Raw genomic sequence first — 19,750 nt, 5'->3', positions numbered from 1 at the left:
GATCATTCCAGTTAAACAGTTTTTTTTTTCTGTAATGACTTTTTAATTCCTACATTTTCATGGCAAGATTAATATGTTTAAAAGTACTCCCCTAATCTAACAAAATTATAAATGCATTTGCCCTTTGCTTGAACAATTCCTCTTTTAAAATTCTAGCCCAGGGGCACCTGGGTGACCCAGGGGTCACAGTTGATCATCACACTCTTGATTTCAGCTCAGGTCATGATCCCAGGGTCATGGGATCAAACCCCTTATCAGGCTCTGCGCTGAGCATGGGGCCTGCTTAAGATTCTCTCTCTCTCTTTCTCTCTCTCCCTCTCTGTCTCTTCTCTTTCTTTCTCTCTCTCCCTCTGCCTCTCTCTCTCTCTCAAATAAAATCAAAACAAACAAATCTATCCCAAAGGTATTGTGAGAACAGTACAAAATGGTATAAGCCTGAGGACATTCATTGATGTATTATTCGGAACAACTGAAAACTGGAAACAAACCAGATAATCATCAATAAGGGATTGGTTGAAGAAATTATGGATGAAAAATGAGCAAAATATCTATATATGGGTATCATCTTATCCTCAGAATACATTTAAAAAACAGGGTCTAGAACAATATGAATAAAATATACACATCACAGAGGACATAAGGATATTAAAAATAGTTGCCTATACCAGGAAGGAGGAAACAGAGGATGGGACAGGTATGGAGATATTATATAGTTTTGATCTTATACCACGCAAACACTGCATAATTTAAAACCAAAATTAAAAAGAATAGAAAGCATTCCTTCTGCAATTAGAAATAAACTAAAACAATTGAACCCAAATGAATATCAGATGGTGGCATAACTATACAAAGAATATGTAATTGTTTCCGGTGACTTTCAAAGCCAGTATTTTGACTATATGTCTTTTAAAGGCTATGATCTAAGGGTCATATAAATTCTGAAGAAATCTGAAAATGCAGATTAGTAGTCATTAGTAATATTGATACTGTTATTTTGAACCTATCATATATAGAAAATATATTTCTTTAGAAGTCAAGATTTTCAGTGTTAAGAGAAAAAGACAGAAGTATGAAATTAAGAAATTAAGAAAAAGCCTTTAACTTTTAAATTGGAATTACAAACATTAGTATGAATTGAAAGTATATTTTCTCTTTTAAATAAATAAAAGCGTTTTCCATTTAAAAGTCCTTGAAGCAATGATAATCCAGTGGCAGTAAGTACACCTACCAGGGTTCTGAGGAGAAATCACCAACTCCAGGTCTAGAACTGGAAATATGTAAGATGAATTTAGGCCATCTTATTCCAGATAGTGAGGAAGCTATCAAAGACTAATGAATCAGGGGCACCTCGGTGGCTCAGTTGGTTAAGCATCCAACTTTGGCTCAGGTCATGATCTCACAGTGTGTGGGTTTGAGCCCCACATGGGGCTCTGTGCTGACAGCTCAGAGACTAGAGCCTGCGTTGGATTCTGTGAATCCCTCTCTCTCTATTCCTCCCTCACTCACACTCTGTCTCTCTCTCTCCCCAAAATAAAAGAAACATTAAAAACCATTTAAAAAGAAGACTAATGAATCATATCATAAAAACAGGAGGGTAACAACAAGGGCCTTTCAATGATCTAAAATAAGGCAATATGAACATCAAAACAAATAATGACCACAATATATGTAAATATATAAAAATGAATTAATAATTACACACACATGCACGCCTCCTCGGTCACATTTGGAGACTGCTAGGGCACTCTCCCATTACTTTGAAAACTGATAAGTTAACAGAAAGAATAAAGTATTTATCCTTTTTTATTTATCCTTAAATTTATACCACTGGGAAACTAAATAGTGTATAAAAGTTATTCATAGAAGAATCTCACCTTATACATGCATGAAGATGTTAGAAGATACCTCTAATGAAAGTATGCATCTGGGTAATGATCATCTGTGGATGCCAAAGTCGTGGCTCAAAAGGTTGATGGAGGAATTAGGCTTATGTCTCTGAATCCATGGATAATTTCAGTGGCAACAGACATTCTTTGCTTCTTGATATGATGAAGTAGCACACACCTCCTCCCCATGAAGAAATCTTGAAGAAAGAAAAAAAATTGAACCCGAAGTTAATCAAACCTCTAGATCTATCATTCATGAGGCAATATTGGGGATAAAGGAACAAGTTGGAAGAAACCAGGGGAAGTCAACCAGCCAAATCCATAATGTTGGCCACCCTACAGGAAAAATACCTTACGTTTTCCAACAAACCAATGAAATTTTAAAAGGAGTGAGAGCAGGAGCCAATGCTTTTATAGCTTTTATATGGGATGCAGCATGTCATTAAAAGGTTTTTGGTGGAATAAGACCTGTATTTGTGACTACTCTTGGTGGTTTTTGAGAATGATCAGAGCAAAAGGGTCTTATGTACTCTGAGGATCTTATGTACAGAACCTTTGGGAATTCTGGGGATTCCAAGTGCTACAGGGAAGCTTGATTTGGTATTTGCTGCCTTTACGTCCCCTGCAGCCAAAGCCCTCAGGAGATGGCTCAGCCTACATTCAGCTACAGCTGCAGCTTTCTGTCCAGCTTGGGTAGGAATTTTGAAAACAATTTTCTAATACGCCAAAACCTCTGCCATTTTATTTTAATGAAGAAGTATATAAAGCTGTTGTAGGTCATCCTGCAGTCTAAGTGAAATTCCTTCTGGCCACAGCCTGAAGACAAGTCACTGCTGTGGTTTCACCAGACAGCCTGATTAAAAGGAATGTCTCGTTCTAGGTACAAAAAGACACAAAATAGAACAGGCTGGCTTTAAATAACATAGTCTTTTATTGAAAAAAAAATTACTCTGGACCGCCACTCATTCCTGCTCTATGCACACACACTGTCACATGTTTAACCATACAAACTGCAGTGGAGCCTTTAAAACTGCCTGGATCACAGCATCTCTAGATACACATGCTATCTCTGCCAACAGTCTCGTGGACATTTAGCTAATGATGTAACTCCGTAATGTTCTTTGGAGTATCTGTTCCTGTATTGTAATAGTGGCTCCAGTAAAATATGAGTCTTGTGATAAAAATAAGGAAAGGTGGAAAAGTGGAGTTTGTAGTTTTAAGAGATTCTTCGTCTAGGTATTTTAAGCCTAGAATGAAGGCAAGCAAATGTGGGCATTGGAACCATCCAAAATTATTTTGTCTTCACTCAGTATTCAATTGGTAACCAAGTATATCTGTTCAAGTCTATTCTAGTGCTGCTTATCTTATTCCAGGAAAACTAAAACATTTTCCCAAATTTCCTCCCTGCCTGTCTGTTCCCTATCCAATCATCCACACTGATGCCAGGGTAATCTTTTTGAAAAAAAATCTTATCAAGATTTACTCCTCTTAAGCTCTTCAGATGTTTGCTGTTGAATCTTCATGTTAACTGCCCAAGCCCCTAGTGTGTCATTTAAGCCTTCTTAAAAGTGGGCCATGACATTCCTCTCCAGATGTATCTCCCCCATTCCAACATCACCAGTAAGCTACAATTCAGTTGCACTAAATTATGTTCAGTTTCCAAAGAATGTGATACTGCTTTGGCTTTTTTGGTAATGTAATTAACGAATTTTGCACATGAGAACCATCCAGGGAACCAGTTACACGGCAGGCTCCTATGCCCAATGACTGGGGGTTTTGATTTAGTGGGTTTGAGTTAGCAAAGATGTACATGACAGACAATGACTCCAGATGATAAGAAGGTACACTTGTGCCACACTTTGAGGAACACTATTTTATGCCTCAGTGTAAGTTTTTGTTTTCTTTGAAATGAATAGCCTTCCCTCTTTACTAACCACTTGGTAAGCTGAATCTTCTTATTGGCGGCATTCCTTGAGTTACCTCAACCAGGTTTAATCATTTGTCCTGTGGCTTCACTATATCTAATACAACTTCCTAGTTGCACTAAGATAGCATTTAGTTATTTTCCTAGGATTTTTGTTGTTAGGGTGTTCAAGTTTTTCATGCAAAACTAATAGGTTATATTTTGATTTTGAAATATGTTATTATACTCACTGTATACTATATAGAAAATTAAAAGTATCTATAAAGGTAAGAATAAAAATAGTCCAAAATTTCATCACTAAGTAATTAACAACCACTCTTCTGTTCCCTTGAAGTGGAAGTAACTTAGTCAAGAGGTATGAACATGTTAATGCTCTCAGTATATGCTGACAAATTACATTACAAAGTTCTATCAGTTTATCTCCATCTAAGAATCTAAGAATGTATGCAAATGCCCAACACACTGGGTTTTAAACGAGCAGAAAAATAAATTCACTTCTTTGTCATAATAAAATTATATCTCATCATTATTTTAATTGGTATTTCCAGGATTATTACTAAGGTTGAACCTTTACAAATTTTATACATTTTCTTTCATTAAAGGTTAATACTTCCTTTAAACTCAGCTCAAAATTTTTAACATAAAAATAGAGCTTAAATTTTACAATTTAATTTTAATCATGAAAGGTTTCAACTGTACAGAAAATTACAGAAAACTAGTATAATTGACCCAGTTTAGAAAAGATGTCAGATTTGTTTCAGGAGCTTTTTCTATTTTAATGGAGCTCAAGATTCAATATGCACCTCATCCTATTTTCCTCTCTCATGAGAAGTAACTGCTCTCCTGATACTGGAGTGTATACATTCTCTGCATATTTCTTTTTAAATTTTTTAATGTTTAGTTATTTTTTGAGAGACAGAGCACGAGTGGGGGAGGGGCAGAGAGAGGGAGACACAGAATCTGAAGCAGGTTCCAGGCTCTGAGGTGTCAGCACAGAGCCCAACGCTGGGCTCAAACTCATGAACCACGAGATCATGACCAGAGCCAAAGTCAGATACTTAACCACCTGAGCCATTAAGGTACCACAATTGTCTGCATATTTTAATGCTTGTATTATAAATATAATAATTCATAGCAACATGAATTATTGTTCTATGTGCTTTAAAATTACTCATGGTGTCACACCATATATATCCATTGTCATCATGCATTTTTACTATTGTTTTGGATATACCCTCTAAATCCATTTTGTTTCATGAAGATCTGCTTCATTTATTTTTATCACTCTATAGTATTCCATTACATAAATATAGCACGGTGTGTTCATTTCCCTGTTAATGGATATTTACTTTATTCCCAAATTTTGGTTATTATAAACAATAATGAATATTTATATACATATCTCATTACACACATATATGTGCATAAAAGTGAAATTGTCAAAGACAAGTTCATTCAACCTACTAGATTTTGCCAAATTGCTCTCCAAATACTTGTAGCCAGCAATGTATACAAATTTATATTTCTTCAAGTTTTTTGCAACATTGTGCATCAGTGATGCCTTTATTGACATTCATATAAGTGAGAAGTTATACCTCATTACTGTTTTCATTTTTATTTTCTGATTAGTAATGGGATTGAAAATTATTTTTTCACATTTTATTGGCTATTCTTCTATAAATTGCCTCTTTATACTCTTTTCCCATTTTTCCATTTGACTTCGTGTCTTTTATAATTAACATATTTTTATGCATTCTGGGTAAGAATTCCTTGTTAGTTATATAATATAGAGATACCTTCTTCCAATTTGTGTAAACAGTGATGTTGTTTTATTTTCCCTTTGCCTGTTGGATTATGATGTTACATTATTGCATAAAATGTCAGAAATCTGGGTTAATTTAGCACTTTCTCAACTTTTAAATTGATTATGTAGCCTCATTACAAGAAAGCAGGAAGTATGATGTTTGTGCCAAAGCCCAGATCATGTGCTACTTCCTTAGTAAAACAGTAACACTTGAACAAAGAGATAAGAAAGGTTTTATGTATTATAAGAAGTATTATATTGTATATAAAAAGAAATATTGGAAGAAATATTGGCTAGGAATTTCCCCAAACTAATTAAAGACATGACTATACATTCAAGAAGCTCTGTGTACCCCACATAGAAAATAAAACAAAACAAACAAAACCAACTAAGCACATCACAGTCCAACTTCTGAATGCTAAAAACAAACTGACAATCTTCATATACCTAGAAAAACAGAGATAATACCTCCAAACGAGCATCAAAAAGGCTGATGATTGACATTTCCACAGAAATTATGGAAGTCAGAAAATGACAGATTAACATTTTAAAGTGCTAAAGAAAAACAAACAAACCCTACAAACCAATATTCTATATCCAGCAAAAAATCCTTCAGAATCGAAGGATAAGTAAAGATGTTTACAGTTAAACACAGCTGAGAGGATTTGCTGCCAGCAGATTTGCACTACAAGTAACATTATTGGGAATTCTGAAGGAAAATGATTCCAGATGGAAGCACATAACTGCAAAATGGAATGAGAACACTAGAAGATGTAAACATCAAAAACTATAAATGAGCCCATCTCTGCTGCTGCTCTCACAGTGCGGAGCTGGGACACATAGCTGTGTTGGAGACGCCGCCCTCAGGCCGCAGGAAGCCACACCTGGAGAAGCTGCTGTGGGGGATCACTTGAAGCCTAGAGTCACCCCCAGGTGTGACAGACGTTACTATCATAGGAAAGTCACCTGCTGAACATCATATGGGTTTCTCCATGGGAACAAAATAATAACTGCATGCTACCTGAGGATGTGAAGAAATTTTTTCCTGATGACCAGTGGCTGCCACATGACATGAGTGTGAAGCTGGACGAGCACACCATTCCAGTGGGCAGCATGACACCTAACAGCATCTCCAAGCCAACTTGACTCAACCAGTCTTCCATGCATTCACTCCCTAATGCACCAACTTGGCAGGCCTGGAGGATTGATGCACTTGAAGCCAGTGAGAATGTCCAGAGAAGCCTCACTTTGATTCTTACAGTGTGATATTGAGTTGGATCCTTGCAATGGGAAGGGAAGGTTTGCCTTGCCTACAAAAGAGGGAAGCCAGCAATAGCACAAGATGCTGAAATTTGGCTACTAGATAGAGAGTTATACAGGCATTTTCTTTTTTCTTTTAATTTTTTTTAATGTGTATTATTGAGAGAGAGAGAGAGTTGGGGAGGGGCAGAGCGTGAGAGGGAGACACAGAACTGAAACAGTCTCTAGGCTCCAAGCTGTAGCCCAACGGGGGGGCTTGAACCTAAGAACTGCTGGATCATGACCTGACCCAGAGGTGGATGCCCAACTGACTGAGCCACCCAGGCACCCCTATACTCGCATTTTCTCACAGATACCTTTACCACTTACTATGTCCTGCTCCTCATGTATCTGGGCCTGCCACAGTGGCAGTATGACTTCACCAACTATGGCATCCCACAAGTCAAGCAATGGTTCAACATTTATAAACCCATCACCTACAACACAAACCAGCTCACAGAAGAAACCAACTCCTTCATGAACAAGCTGTATCGCAGCAAAGTGTTCAAGAGCAAGAACAAGACCTTAATCCCCCAAAAGAAAGAGCCCAACCAGCCTGCAGGTGGCCAGAAAGGGCCCTCAGTTCCTTCCTTCACCTCTAAATTCTCTTGTAGCCCTGGAAACCCTGTTGGAAATGAGCATCCCCACCTCCCTGCCAGTCCCACAGCGATGATTTCCATGCACAGATGGCCCAAGCCTCTTCCCATCTGAGTGAGCCAAATCCTAGGCCTTTGACTCCTGTCAGCATTAGCCAAGAGTTCAAGGGCATACTCAGGTCTCCCCCAGAGTCCTTTCCTTACCCTCAGCTTTGGAGAGCTGTGGAGTTTCAGAACTTGTTTAAGTAGCTAAACAGATCTGTAAAGAGCTTTCCTTTCTCTCCACTCCCAACCCTCTACACTTTTCAGCAGTGATTAGAGAAGGGCTCCAGAGAAACCATTGGTTTTGACCCATGAAGCATTAGAATGGTGCTGCTCTGTTGGTAACTGTTAGCCACATGTGACTGTTTATATTAAAAATTCAGTTCCTCAATTACATTAGTTATGTTGTGAGTATTCATGTGGCTAGTATTATCATCACAGAAAATTCTCTTGGGCAGCACTGCATCAGAATATTTTCATGCTGCCCTTTCCCAGATTAGTTTATTTTTGTTAGAGAATGTGGATATCTCAATTTGATGGGTATCATTTTCCATTAAAATTCTTAAAAAATTTTTTTATGTTTATTTATTTTTGAGAGAGAAACAGAGACAGAACATGAGTGGGGAGGGGCAGAGAGAGAAGGAGACACAGAACCGGAAGCAGGCTCCAGGCTCTGAGCTGTCAGCACAGAGCCAGACACGGGGCTAGAACCCATGAACTGTGTGATCATGGCCTGAGCTGAAGTCCAACGTCAACCGAGTGAGCCACCCAGGCACCCCCCTGTTAAAATTCTTGAAGCTACAATTGTATATGTGCTTTTTGTCTTTCATAAGTAATTCTCACTCTGCTCCTTTTTTCAGTTTCCTATAAAGTTTGTGGTTTCCAGTAAAGGAAAAAAACTATAAATGAACATTCTGTTTACAAGCATTGAGTATTATATCTTATGCATATAAAAGCTTACATTTAAAATATATGAAATTGATGGCATCAAAGGTGTTTTGATTAATGGAATTAAACTATTTTTGTTTCTTGTATGCTTTGGGAAGTATTACAACTTACCGTGTAGAACTCATACAGTGACTTTAAGAATAATCAATGAAATAATAACAAAATATATATAGCTAAAAAGCTAATAATGAATGGAATAATAAAAAAATAAAACAATGACCAGAAATAAATAAATAAATAAATAAAAGACCAGAAAAGATAAATGAAGAAACAAGGATGAAACAATTAGAAAACAATGGCAAGATGGTTGACTTAAACTCAACCATCTCAGTAATATAATAGGTAATAGTAGGTAACTAGAAATTAATATAAGATTATTGGAAAATCTCTAAGTGTTTAGAAATTAAATACACAGTTATATAGCACATGTGTCAAAAAAGAAATCACAATGAATTATGTTTTAAATTGAATGAAAAAAATGTGACATGACAAAAATTCCAAGAAGCAGTTAAAGTGGTGGCCAAAGGGAAATTCTTAGCTCTAAATTAGTATACTGAAAAAGAAGTTGAGAATCAATCTTCCAATCTACCATCTCAAAGAACTAGAAAATTAACTACAAATTGAACATATTTAAGTACTCCCTAAGGAATAGAAGAAAATGTTTTAAAAGCAGACATCATTGTATGAAAGACCTAAATGTAAGACAGGAAGCCATCAAAATCCTCGAGAAGAAAGCAGGCAAAAACCTCTTTGATTTTGGCCGCAGCAACTTCTTACTCAACACGTCTCTGGAGGCAAGGGAAACAAAGGCAAAAATGAACTACTGGGACCTCATCAAAATAAAAAGCTTCTGCAGAGTGAAGGAAACAATCAGCAAAACTAAAAGGCAACCGACAGAATGGGAGAAGATATTTGCGAATGATATCCGATAAAGGGTTAGTATCCAAAATATATAAAGAACTTATCAAACTCAACACCCAAAACCAAATAATCCAGTGAAGAAATGAGCAAAAGACATGAATAGACACTTCTCCAAAGAAGACATCCAGATGGCCAACTGACACATGAAAAAATGTTCCACATCACTCATCATCAGGGAAATACAAATCAAAACCACAATGAGATACCACCTGACACCTGTCAGAATGGCTAACATGAACAACTCAGGCAACAACAGATGTTGGCGAGGATGTGGAGAAAAAGGATCTCTTTTGCATTGTTGGTGGGAATGCAAGCTGGTGCAGCCACTCTGGAAAACAGTATGGAGGTTCCTCAAAAAACTAAAAATAGAACTACCCTACATGCAGCAATGGCACTACTAGGCATTTATCCAAGGGATACAGGTGTGCTGTTTCCAAGGGACACATGCACCCCCATATTTATAGCAGCACTATCAACAATAGCCAAAGTATGGAAAGAGCCCAAATGTCCATCGATGGATGAATGGATAAAGAAGATGTGGTATGTATGTATGTACATATGTATATATTATACACACACACACACACACACACACACACACACACAATGGAGTATTGCTTGGCAATGAAAAAGGATGAAATCTTGCCATTTGCAACTACATGGATGGAACTGGAAGGTATTATGCTAAGTGAAATTAGTCAGAGAAAGACAAAAATCCTGTAACTTCACTCATATGAGGACTTTAAGAGACAAAACAGATGAACATAAGGAAAGGGAAGCAAAAATAATATAAAAACAGGGAGGGGGACAAAACAGGAGAGACTCATGGAGAACAAACAGAGGGTTGTTGGAGGGGTTGTGAGAGGGGGGATAGGCTAAATGGATAAGGGGCAGTAAGGAATCTACTCCTGAAATCATTGTTGCACTATATGCTAACTAATTTGGATATAAATTAAAAATAAAATAAAATAAAAAAATAAATAAAATTTTAAAAATAAAAAAATAAAATAAAATAAAAAAGCAGACATCATTGTAAAGAAAATGAATACATCAAAAATTATTTCTCAAAAAATCAAATATTTTGTTAATAGAAAGATATTAAAGAAAGATAAAGAATATAAATTATCAATATCATAAGTGGAAAAACAGACATTATAAATCCTAAAGATCTTGAAAATAGAATGGATATTAACAAATTAATACCAATAAATTTGATAACTTAAATAAGCAAATACCTTTAAAACCACACATGACAAAATAAGAATAACTATATCATTTGAGAGGTCCAGTGCAAAATGAGAGTTTCTTTGTTCAAACATTGATAAAAAATTTAAATATGGTGACAGTAAAGCATTAAATTAGTGCAAGACATTTATAAGTGCATGTCATTTCCCAGATTATATGACCATGGGCTGGCCTTGCTTCTAAAACTGACATACAAATGAAAATTCTGATCACTTATATATCCATTAAAGAAAATGAAGCCACAATTTTCAACTTTCCAGAGATTTAACATGAAATAATCCCAATTTGCAAAATCACTTTCAGCAAATAATAACATTTCCTATTTTTCGAGTCTCTAATAGGGTAATAATTCGCAAAAGCATTAAATGACAAATACCATACCATCATCTTAATAGATGCAGAAAAGATATCTGATAAAATTGAACAGCAATTCATGATAAAAAAATAATCTCAACAAATAGCAATATAAGAGATCCTCTTTCATCTGAAAATGGAAGTCCACAAAAACCTATGGTTAATATTGTAACTAAAAATGAAATATTGAATACTTTCCCAGTGATTTGGAATAAAACAAATTGGTCCAATACTATCATTTCTATTCAAATTTTACTGGAACTCCTCAACACTGTAAAATTTCAAGAAAAGGACATAAAATCTATAAATATTGGACAGAAAAAAGTAAAATTATCATAATTTTCAGTAACATATTTGAATAGCTAGAAAATATAAAGGAATCTACAAATTATATCATTTATAAGTGAGTTCGGCAAGGTCACTGGATACAAGATCAATATAAAAATAAATTGTATTTCTATATACCAGAAACAAGCAATTGAAAATGAGATATAATATACAAGTGTCCAAAAAATCAAATGCCTAGGAATAAATGTAGCAAAATATGTACAAGAACTCTACCATGAAGATCAAAGTCATTGCTGAGAGAAATTAAAGATCTAAATAAATGGTGATCAATCAATTGGATATCCATGTGAAAAAAAAAGTGAACCTTAATGTCTACTTCACACAATAAACAGAAATTAACTGGAAATAGGGCATAAATTGAAATGTGAAAGGTAAATTATAAAGCTCTCAAGGAGAAAATGTAGGAGAATATCTTTATGACCTTGGAGTAGTCAAGGGACATAGGACCGAAAAACACACTATAAAAGACATTGGTGAATTGTACTTCATAAAAATTAAGATGTTCTTTTCTTCAAAAGAGATTTTAAAAGTAAATCAAACACTGGAAAAAGTTAATTTCAGTGCATATATTGGACAAAGAACCCATATCCGGACTATAAAAAATTTCCAACAAATCAATAGGAAAAAAATCAATAAAAAAATAATGGGACACAAATATGAACAGGAACTTTACAAAACAGAATGTGCAAATTGCAGATAAGCATATGAGAAGGTGATCAACAGAATTAGCCATCAGGAATACATTTGAAAGCCATAATAAAATACTACTATCTACCCATAAGCATGACTAAAAAGAGCTAACAATATCTAGTGTTGGCAAGTATGCACAGGAACTCTGGCTATCACACATTGTTCAAAAGAGTGTAAATCGATACAACCATTTTAGTCAATTCTTTGGCAGAATCTGCTAAAACTGACCATACAGGTACCATATTACCCAGCAATTATACTTCCAAGTACATGTCCAACAGAAATATGATGCATATGTCTATCAAAAGACATGTAAAAATGGTTATTTTAGCTTTATTCATAATAGTAAAAATCTGGAAACATTTCAACTATCCACCAACTTGAGAGTGAATAAATGAAATAATACACAGTAGTGGAAAGAAAAATCCACTACTGAACACAACGGCACAGATAAATTTAGCAGAAGTAATACTAAGACAAAAAAACCCATACATATTGTATAGTTTCATTTATATGATGGTCAAGAATAGGCAAAACTAATCTATTGTGATAAAGGTCAGAAGATAAGTTACTCTTTATTTTGATAAAGGTCAGAAGTGAGTATATTAACCTTAAAAGGAAATGAGGTAGGCTTCTGGGGTGGTGATAACAGTCCATATCTCAATCTGGATGGTTGTTATATAGGGACATAAATTAGTAAAAAAAAAAAATCACTTTTTGTACTTTACTGTATGTAAGTTATAACTCACTTTCAAAAAGCATTATGAAAAAATATTTTTAAATTTTTTAAAATGTTTTTATTTATTTTTGAGAGAGAGAGACAGAGTACGAATGAAGAAGGGGCAGAGAGAGAGAGGCAGACACAGAATCTGAAGCAGGCTTCAGGCTCTGAGCTATTAGCACAGAACCTGACATGGGGCTTGAACCCAAAAATCATGAGATCATGACTTGAGCCAAAGTCAGATGCTTAACCAACAGAGCCACCCAGCTGCCCCCAAAAATAATTTTAAAAAAAGAAGGGTGAGACTTTTAAGATGAGAAGTTAGAATTGATGCCAAGATTTTTTTATTGTTTTGTTTTTTAGGCTAGAATCCGGAAGAATAGCATTATCATTAACTGAGATGGGGAAGGGTTAACCATATGTTAACCCATATGTTATGGGTTAGACTGAAAGCTCAGTGTTGGACATGCTGCATGTGGAGATACCTATTAGATCTCCAATTCAATGTGTAATTGGTAATAGGGATCTGGAGTTCAGGAGCAAACTGTCCACTGGCATATAGATGACATTTTTAGCTTTAAGACTGGATGCCATCACCAAAGGAATAAGGATAGACAGAGAATATAAGCAAGGATGGATCTCTGGCGTGCTGTCATGTCAAAGAGGGGGAAGAAGGGAAGTGGAGTGGAGTGGATTGGAGTGGAGTGGAGTGGAGTGGAGTGGAGTGGAATGCAATGCAATGCAATGCAATGCAATGCAATGCAATGCAATGCAATGCAATGCAAACTGAGAAGGAGCAACTAAAGAGGAGGGTTATGTCCTAGAAACTGAATAATGAAAGTATATCAAGGAGAGGAGCATAACTGACTGCATCAGATGCCATCGATAAGTAAGATGAGGAATGAGAATTGAATATTAGTTTAGCAATGAGGATATCATCGAGGACCTTGGGAAAAGCAGTTTAGGGGACATAGAGGGAATGCAAATCTGGATGGACTGAATTTGAAAGAGAAAGAGGGGCACCTGAGTGGGGGCTCAGTCCAACTTTGGCTCTGGTAATGATCTCATGGTTCGTGAGTTCAAGCCCCACATCGGGCTCACTGCTATCAGCACAGAGCTCACTTTGGATCCTCCATCCTCCTCTCTCTACCTCTCCCCAGCTTGCGTTCTCTCAAAAATAAATAAAGAAAAAAAAAAAAGAAAGAAAGAGAAAGGTGGAGTTGGAGACATTCCTATAGACATCTCTTTTAAGAAGTTTTGATGCAAAGGAGAGGAAAGGAGAAGTTATGTCACGTAGAAGTAGGATCAAGCATTTTGCTTTTTTTTATATAGGTTAGGAGAAATAACAGATATTTATATGCTGAGGGCAATGATCTAGTAAAGAGCTAATATGGGAAAGAAAAAATTTGGAGCTATATTTTTGTATAGGCAACAGGAGATGGGATCTAGAGCACAAGTGAGGAGATTTGCCTTGGATTGGCTCATGGGTGGTTGATCTGTGGCAACACATGGGAGGGCAAGGTATGTTATGTAGATACTCGGAAGTGAGAAGATATGGTGGCAGGCGTCTGTGGAAGTTATCTTCCAATTGTTTGATTTTCTCACTAAGGAAGCCAGTTATCAGTCGAAAGTGAGGAAGGGAGAGGAGGTTGAGGTGGTTCGAGGACAGAAGATAATATATGAAATAGACTTTCAGGAGAAGGTAAAGATGAATGGCCTTATGGCATACACTTTGATGGTCTGACAGCCTAGCTGGCTGGCTTGAAGTGTGTTTTCACGAATACGGTTTTGAATTTTTCTACAGTTAGTAACAGCTCATGGGCTGACATAAAGCAAGTGGAGAGATTAATTTAACCAGGGTTGTAATTTTTGTGATGTTAGCACAATACTGAGGAATGCACAGAATGGAGTTATGGAATTGAGAGAACAGATGCAGGATAAATGGAAGGATATGACTACAATTATTATCTATGAAATGTAAGCTAGATGAAGAGAGAAGAGAAAGCATCAGGGGATAGCATAAAAAGTGGTAGGATCAACAGACTTTCAGTCTATTGTATATTGCTGTTGAAATATATTGCTGAGAAAGAAGGTAATAATAAAGGTAATAATAAAGATTAGAGAAGAATTAAGTGATATAGAGACTAAAATAACAATAGAACAGATCAATGAAATCAGGAGCTGGTACTTTGAAAAAAGTCAATAAAATTGATATCCTCTAGCCAGACTTATCAAGACATAAAGAGAAAGGACTCAAATAAATAAAATCACAAATGAGAGAGAAGAAATAACAACACCACATAAATACAAACAATTATAAGAGAATATTATGAAAAACTATATGCCAACAAATTGGACAACTTAGAAGAAATGGATAAATTCCTGCAAACATATAAACTATCAAAACTGAAACAGGAAGAAATAGAAAATTAAAAAAAAATTTAACATGTATTCATTATTATTATTCATATTATTCATACAGGCTCTGAACTGACAGCACAGAGCAGGGCTTGAACTCACAAACCGTGAGATCATGACCTGAGCTAAAGTTGGACACTTAACCGAGTGAGCCACTCAGGCGCCCCTAGAAAATTTGAACAGAACCAATAACCACCAAAGAAATTGAGTCAGTAATCAAGAAACTCCCAACAAACAAAAATCCAGGACCAGATGGCTTTACAGATGAATTCTACCAAACATTTAAAGAAGAGTTAATACTTATTCTTCTCTATTCCAAAAATAAGGAAAAAAAGGAAAACTTCCCAATTCATTCTATGAGGACAGTATTTACCCTGATACCAAAGCCAGACAAAGACAACACTAAAAAAGAGAACTAGGGTCAATATCCCTCATGAACATAGATGCAAAAAATCTCAATAAAATACTAGCAAACTGAATTCAGCAATGCATTTAAGTAATCATTCATCACAATCAAGTGGGATTTATTCCTGGGTTGTAAGCATGGTTCAATATTTGCAAATCATTGTGATACATCACATCAATATGAGAAAGGATAAGAACTATATGATTATTTCAATAGACACAGGAAAAGGCATTTGACAAAGCACAACATCCATTCATGATAAAACTATCAATAAAGTAAGTTTAGAGGGAACATACCTCAAAATAATAAAGGCCATCTAAGAAAAACCCACAGTTAGCATCATCCTTAATGGGAAAAACTGAGAGTTTTTCCCATAAGGTCAGGAATAAGACAAGGATATCTACTCTCACCACTTTAATCCAACATGGTATTGGAAGTCCTAGCCACAGAAATCAGACAACAAAAATAAACAAAAGGCAACCAAATCAGTAAGGAAGAAATAAAACTTTCACTATTTACAGATGACCTGATACTGTATATAGAAAACCCAAAGACTCCACTAAAAAACTGCTAGAACTGGGGCGCCTGGGTGGCGCAGTCGGTTAAGTGTCCGACTTCAGCCAGGTCACGATCTCGCAGCCCGTGAGTTCGAGCCCCGCGTCAGGCTCTGGGCTGATGGCTCGGAGCCTGGAGCCTGTTTCCGATTCTGTGTCTCCCTCTCTCTCTGCCCCTCCCCCGTTCATGCTCTGTCTCTCTCTGTCCCAAAAATAAATAAATGTTGAAAAAAAAAATTAAAAAAAAAAACTGCTAGAACTGATAAACAAATTGAGTACAGTCACAGGATACAAAATCAGTGTATAGAAATCTTTTGCTTTTCTACATACACCAAACAATGAAGCAGAATTAGGATAAATTAAGAAACAATCCCATTTACAATTATACCCAAATTAATAAGATACCTAGGAATAGCCTAACCAAAGAGGTAAATGACCTATACTTTGAAACTACAGAACACTGATAACGTTTTATTTATTTTTGAGACAGAGAGAGACAGAGCATGAATGGGGGAGGGGCAGAGAGAGAGGGAGACACAGAACCGGAAACAGGCTCCAGGCTCCGAGCCATCAGCCCAGAGCCTGACGCGGGGCTGGAACTCACGGACCGCGAGATCGTGACCTGGCTGAAGTCGGACGCTTAACCGACTGCGCCACCCAGGCGCCCCTACAGAACACTGATAAAAGAAACTGCAGACCACACAAAGAAATGGAAAGATATTCCATGTTCATGGATTGGAATAACAAATACTGTTAAAATGTCTATATGACCCAAAGCAATCTACACATTTAATGCAATTCCTATCAAAATACCAACATCATGTTTCACAGAACTGGAACAAACAATCCTAAAATTTTTATGGAACCAGAAAAGAACTCAAACAGCCAAAGCAACCTTGAAAAACAAAAGCAAAGCTAGAGACAACACAACTTTGGACTTCAAGTTATATTACAAAGCTATAGTGATCAAAATAGTATGGTATTGGCACAAAAACAGACATATAGATCAATAGAATATAAAATCCAGAAATAAACCCACAATTATATGGTCAATTAATCTTCAACAAAGCAGGAAAGAATATCCAATGGGAGAAATACAGTCTCTTCAACAAATGGTGTTGGGAAAACTCAACAGAAACATGCAGAAGAATGAGACTGGACCACTTTCTTACACAAAAATAAATACACAAAAATAAATTCAAAATGGATTAAAAACCTAAATGTGAGGCCTGAAACCATAAAAATACTAGAGGAGAACATAGGTAATAACTTCTTTGACACTGGCTCTAGCAGCTTCTTTCTAGATATGTCTCCTGAGACAAGGGAAACAAAAGCAAAAAATAAACTATAGGAACTTCATCAAAATAAAAACCTTCTGCACAGTGAAGGAAACAATCAGCAAAACTAAAAGGCAACCTATGGAATGGGAGAAGATATTTGCACATGACATACCTGATAAACAGTATCTGAAATAAATAAGGAACTTCTAAAATGCAACACTCAAAAAACAAATCCAACTTAAAAATGGGAAGAAGACATGAACAAACATTTCCTCAAAGAAGACATACATTTGGCCAACAGATACATGAAGAAATGTTCATTATTTATGATCAGGGAAAGGCAAATCAAAACTATAATGAGATATCCCCTCACACCTGTCAGAAAGGCTAAAATCAGTAACATAAGAAATAGGTGTTGGTGAGGAAAAAGGAACACTCATGCACTGTTGATGGGAATGAAACTGGTATGGCCACTCTAGAAAATAATATGGAGTTTCCGCAAAAAGTTAAAAATAAAACTACCTTATGATCCAGCAATTGCACCACTGGGTAGTTACCCAAAGAATACAAGAACACTAATTCAAAGGGATACATACACCCCTATGTTTATAGCAGCATTACTTACAATAGCCAAATTATGGAAGCATCCCGAATGCCCATCACTAGAAGAATGGATAAAGAAAATGTGGTGTGTGTGTGTGTGTGTGTGTGTGTGTGTGTGTGTATGTGTATATATGTATATGTGTGTGTATATATATACACATATATATATATTGTGTGTGTATACACACACACACACACACAGTGGAATAGTATTAAGTCATAAAAAAATGAAGTCTTGCCATTTGCAATGACATAGATGGAGGTAGGGAGTATAATGCTAACAAAATAAGTCAGAGAAAGACAAATACCATATGATTTCACTCATATGTGGAATTTAAGAAACAAAACAAACGAGAAAAGGAGAAAAAAGAGAGAGAGACAAATCAAGAAACTGACTATTAATTATAAATAACAAACTGGTGGTTACCAGAGGGGAGGTGGGGTGTGGGGGGGGGGGGAGGTTGGGTTAAACAGGTGATGGGGATTAAGGAGTGTACTTGTCATGATGGGCACAGGGTGATGTATGGAAGTGTTGAATTACTATATAGTATACCTGAAACTAACATAACACTGTATGTTAACTGGAATTATAATAAAAACAAAAAACAGCAACAACAAAAGAAATGCATTGCTGGCATTTTTTCCCCTTTGTGACAGTCTTTTCGCCTGAAGCCCCAAAGGGTTTTCTTTCATTTTAGACTCTATTAATTTTACTAGGTAATATATCATAATTGATCAGAATTTAAAGATCTGATTTCATAGTTGTTTTTCTTCTTGCCACATATATTTAATTTATACACACACACTACATGTTTTGCTTATTTTCTGTATCTAGAATTTTTCTTTTGAATACCTTTCTCTCTCTCCCTCTCTCCCATTTTGTGTATGTTCTCTTGGCTCTTTTAATTCCTTATTCAAATGTTCCTTATTTTAATGCCAAAGCTGCTTTCTATTGAACAGTTTGTAATTATCTTGAGTTCCAAAATGATTGTTTTCCATTTCTTTCCTGAGCTTAGTCAATTCTAATTTTTTCCGTCTTTCTATATTTTGTCATCTTTATTATTTATTGTTATTCAAGTCATTTTTTATTCTTATTTCTTAGCCTTTATTTTATGGTGTGTTCTCTTATCTACCATTGCTGGTTTAATATTATGGATTTTGTATTTGAGCACTGGGTTATAATTTTATAATTTTTCTCTGCTACATTTTTAGGGATATTTTTATCCCGTGAAAAAATTGAGTCTTTTCTCTTTATTATAGCTTCATAAGGATGTTGTTTGATTTTCTGACCATTTTTAAATGTCTTGGATTTTTGTACATCAGCAACAGCCAGCATCCCTATGGAGAAGGATGAAAGGTTTGGGTGATTACTAGGTTTCTTAGTTCAAGAACATACTCTTCTGTTGGTACTCAGAGGTCTTTAGGAAGTGAGTCCATTGTTGCATGTTGGTGTGTCTTCTACTTTCTGTGATTCTTTTACTTTCTCTGAGATTCTTGCTGTCTATTTCTTTCTTTGTCCATTCACTATCAGATCTTCAAAGGATATTTACTTCTTTAGGGCTGGTGCACTGCCACCTCTGGTTCTACAACTCACTATCCCTTCTCTCCTCCAACTCCTTCAAAGGCTGTGGCTTTGATCCACTAGGCTTCACACTCTCACTGAGGTAAAACCCTCTTTTTGGGGGGGTTACATCATCACACTTCACCAACT

General features: G+C 36.0%; 1 protein-coding gene and 1 pseudogene across 5 annotated transcripts in view; one reads left to right on the top strand and one right to left on the bottom strand.

Annotated features, from left to right (window-relative positions):
- GNGT1 (G protein subunit gamma transducin 1) overlaps positions 1–19,750 on the bottom strand; it is a 337,517-nt gene that overhangs the window by 22,399 nt on the left and 295,368 nt on the right. For all 5 annotated transcript variants that reach the window (XM_047849077.1, XM_047849076.1, XM_047849075.1 and 2 more), the window contains exon 2: positions 1,875–2,083. The gene's annotated coding sequence lies outside the window, so the exon portion shown is untranslated. The remainder of the gene's footprint in view (positions 1–1,874; positions 2,084–19,750) is intronic.
- LOC125153590 (tubulin polyglutamylase complex subunit 2-like) lies at positions 686–7,624 on the top strand (annotated as a pseudogene).

Source organism: Prionailurus viverrinus, chromosome A2 (genome assembly GCF_022837055.1).
Source record: "Prionailurus viverrinus isolate Anna chromosome A2, UM_Priviv_1.0, whole genome shotgun sequence".
Taxonomy (NCBI): Eukaryota; Metazoa; Chordata; class Mammalia; order Carnivora; family Felidae; genus Prionailurus; species Prionailurus viverrinus.
The sequence above is the reverse complement of the archived record's forward strand: the minus strand, read 5'-3'. Positions and strand labels throughout refer to the sequence as shown.